A 4,390-nucleotide genomic window follows, 5' to 3' on the forward strand; every position below is an offset into this window, starting at 1 on the left:
GAGAGAATGGGGAGCAGCTCTGACCCTCAGCCCTGTGGATGCGTCACCTGGGGACAGGGCAGGGAGGCTCCTCTGAGGGCAAGGACAGCTTGGTGTGGCAGTGAGGAGAGTCGTGGTTAACTGGGTTAATTATATTCATGTTGCTAGGAGCACGGTGAATTATGTTAATAGCAGCATCTGGGGAAATTACATCTTCATTAATTGGTCCTGATTGCTGTTTGGCAGATGCGAGATGTTTCTGACTTTAGCATGCAGGACAAAATTTATTGTAATCAGCACATGCAGTAAATGCACAAATACTGCTACCGTGCCTTGCTAATCGACTTTCTGAAGAGGAAGGGATGGTAAAGACCTGCATAGCCATCTCATCCTTGCTCTCCTGCCCCAGCTAGGACAGCCTTGTCTTCTACTGATTCCTGCTCTAATGCTTCTTCTGACAGAGTTTGGAACATTGCTTTGAGTTAATAATGGTAATAATGTGGTTGACAGACACAGGAGAGCAGTCATGGGGCTGAGGATGCTTCTGTTGCTGTGTTGCACCCTGGAGTTGGCCTTGTTCTCTGGCCTTGATCTGCCCGCAAGGCTCCTCCTCATGGAAGTAACTTGGGGGCAATTGGGTCTATTCACATGCTTGGAGTCAAACGTGTTGGTGATTTGGAGACCTTTGATCCCATCAGGTCCCCAGCAGGAAGAGAGGAGGCTCACCCAGGCAAGGTTGGCCTTAGGGCACCACCCCTGGGTGGGAGATGTGGCTGCTGGTGTGTGAAGAGACACCAGTCATGGCCAAAGCAGGGTTGTGCTACGTGCAGTCTGTGGTATCAATCTTTGCAACGCTGCAGCTTTCAGTCAAGGGAGCAGCAGCAGACAAGGAATAAACCACATTGTAATGAGCTATCACACCATGGCAGAAAGCTCCATTCTTAACCATGGCAGAGATCCTAATCCCTTTGGATAAACCCCCAAAGCTCCCAGCAAATGCAGATGTAATACATTACCTCCCTGGGGAAGCACGGGCTGAAACTCAGGTGAGGCACCGAGTCCCTCGTAAGTTATGAGGCTCCTCTGGGGCCAGCAATAAGTTGTGTTATGGCTTTGCTTGCTCTGCTTTTTTGCACACCACCATCTTTCATTTTAATAGTAGTTTTCCAGCCAGCTTTGTTAGGGTTGCTGCTAATTGGGCTGGATTCATGTGTCCCACCAGGGCACAGGACAAGCCTGGCACTGCTCAGAAGGGAAGGGTTTTACTGCCTGGTGCTTTCAATGGGCATAGCCCAGGTTTTGGGGAGCATAAGGAGGGGACGTGACAGGGGTGAGAGAGGAATTCAGAAACAATTTTAACTCTCTGCCTGCCCTTGAAGCTCCTAAGTACCCTCCCTGTGGCAACGATGGGACAGAGAGTGGCTCCACATGAGTCAAATATCTCCCAGGGAGATGAAAACCTGTTTTACAATCAACCTTTCTGATCTGGAAAGATGTGGGGCCATGTCTTTTGAAATTGGATTTAGAAGTTCTTCAGTGCTGAAAGTATCAGATACAGACCTTCACAAAGTGGTTTTCATAGGTCATCACAAGGAATGAGAACTCATTGCTGGGACAATTCCACCAGAGCTTTGGAAGCAGCAAAGTTTGCACCTTCAAAACCCATAGCCAGGTTTTACTGAGAATCTGTAACAGGTGCTGAGGGGGGAGCTGACCGTGTCTTTTCCATCACACTGCCCCTGTAAATGAATGCAAGGACCAGGACAGCTGTGATGCATATGAGATCTGGCTCAAAGCAACGCTTCTGGCTTGTGGGACGCACTTTTACCCACTCCAGGGCTCCCCAGGTCCCTCAGCACGAGGGCACTGGGAGGTCAGAGAGCTCCAGGGTTTCTGCTTGTGTTCTCTGAGCCTCTGAGAGACTCACAACGATCCTCTCCCCACTGCTGTTGCACAGCACTTGCCAGCTCTGTTCCCACTGCCCTACAGTTCTCCCTGGAGCCCTGTGTGCTGTGGTCCTGCCAAACTGGCTGTTCCAAGGTGACCAGAACTTCCAGCTCCCTGTCACCCCACTAAGATGGACAAACCCCACTAATAAGACGGAGAAATTAATGTTTAGTGGGAGCATCCACTTGGGATGTCTGCAAAACCACAGCTCTGAAATGTGTGGCTCTTTAGTCAGAGATACCATCATCCCACTGCCCCTTCAGCCAGTGTGGCAAAGTGTCTCCTCATCTTGTTGTGGGTCAGAACTCTTTGTCCTAGGAGATCTAGGATCTTTTTCCTCCCCCATCTGGGTGAACCAGATGGTAAAACCAGACCACTTGTTTGCAAAGGTCTTTCCCCATCAGCCGCCAATGTAATAACACTGGAAATGTCAGGAAACTCCCATGAGAGGGAGCCTGCTCATGCCAAACACCAAAACAGTTCATATTTGTAGCTGAGAAACACAGCAAGGAGCTTACTAGTTGGCAAACAGACTGAATTGTAGCACTGCTTTTATTTTAAAGGGCAATTAGCACAGTGGAAGGATTCTCTCTGCCTCTTCAATATGCCGTGTTTGTTAGTTAAAAGCTCAATTTATGGTTAATGTTATATGATAACATATGTCACAGTTCTGCAGTTGAGCTGCGCTGTGGCATCAAGAAAACTGTGCCAGAGCAGAAGTCCTGAGGGAGGCAAATGTGGGCAATTGAGCTGCGAAATCCAATGGTACCCACCAAATGTAGTGGGGAGGTTTTCAGGAGAAAACCTAAACTCTGGAAGATGTAACTATTTGGGGTTTTCCCTTCCTGCTCGAGAGCTGAGACTGTTAGACCTGGGTGATGTTTCTGCAGATTCCTTTTAGTGAGGGTGGTGCTCAGGGCCGGTGAGTAGCAATGTCATACAGTCCAGGAGAGATAACCCAGGCTGGCCCATGAGCCACTCTGTAAACCTGGTGCTGGTGCAGGGAACACCCAGAGTCTCCACCAGGCAAGTGGAACAGCCTGGATGTGTGTGGGGAGATTAATGTGCTGCTCCATCCCACTGCTTGGACTGGCCCCGGGCTGGAGCAAGGCTTTAACTCCAACACCAGGCACTGCAGTGTCCGTGTCTTGCTGTTACTCAGCTAAAGCAGAGATGACAAGCACGTCACCACTGTGACCACCCTAGTGATGGCTCCAGGCTATGATCTCAACTGCTGCCATGCCCACTGCTGACAGTGAGTGGGAAATACTCCTTCTAGGGAGAGAAAGTTATCTATTAGCAGTTGCAGAGGGCTAGCACTGGGTTCCTGCTCTTCTTGGAGACAGACTGTCACCAGAGAGATCAGAAATCATTTATTTTTAACGCTATGAATATGTAGAAACTTGTCTGAGCTTTGCACGCAGTGGCCATGAATTTAGAAACGGCGTCAGGAATCGTGGCATTCAGCACCCTGCAAATCGGGTCAGAGCCATAAATTTCTCTTACTGGTGCACAAGCCATTTGCCATACGTGACTTTCTGAATTTGTGGTCATTTCTCTCTCTGCCCCTGTGTGCAGAGTGTATGACTGAGATTTTATATTGCACCTCTGAGACACAAAGTCCTTCTGGTGCTTTTGCCTTGCATCCTAAACAGCCTCACTCACTCTTCTCCTCATCCCCTTGGCTTAATGGCTTCTGGCCACAGCTTGGCCCTTAAATCATGGGCTGCACCTGGACAGGCATAAACTGCAACTGTCCCCAGACAGAGAGGGTTTGATTGGAGTGGTGAGGGATGTGACTCTGAACACAGCTCAGCCTTGGGAGAATGCTGCTCCTACAGTGAGCCCGAGATGAGACTTCTGGCACAGGCACCAAAGGCAATGAGGGCAAGTCTTACAGAGACCCCTGACATGTTCAGTGAGCCTTTCCAAGGACAGTCACTCGGAATACAGAGGGAGGGAATGCTCTGCGTGGATATTGTGGGGATATGTTAAGATGATCTGTGTGTTGGGAGGCAAGCTTAAGTTAAGCAAGTTCACACTGTGGGGACTGGAAGATGATGCTGCCATCCTTCTCCTCCTCTGCTTTACTGCCTGTGCTTCTCCTCCCCCACCTCTATCTGTTCTAGACATAAAATCTTTTTTATCGCAAGACTAGTTTTGCTCAGTGAATTAAAATGAAGCATTTGCAACCCCTCCTCCCCAGTGCAACTGCTCCCAGCAGCAGTGCTCTCCAGCTGGTCCCAGCCCCTCTGGTCAGCCTGGGAAAGGCAAGCAGGACATGAGCAGGGTCTTGCTAAACCCAGCTCTGCTGAGATGTGCCTGTGCCTCAAAATGGGTCTGCTCTGTTCCACAGACTGCTCCCTGTGAGCCTGGTGAATTGCTAAAGGCAGCAGAGGCGACCAAGATGTTTCCTAACTGATTCTGAATCCCTCTGTCGCAGCAGTGCCATCAAACAAACAGG

The sequence above is a fragment of the Aphelocoma coerulescens genome, chromosome 7, assembly GCF_041296385.1.
Source record: "Aphelocoma coerulescens isolate FSJ_1873_10779 chromosome 7, UR_Acoe_1.0, whole genome shotgun sequence".
Taxonomy (NCBI): Eukaryota; Metazoa; Chordata; class Aves; order Passeriformes; family Corvidae; genus Aphelocoma; species Aphelocoma coerulescens.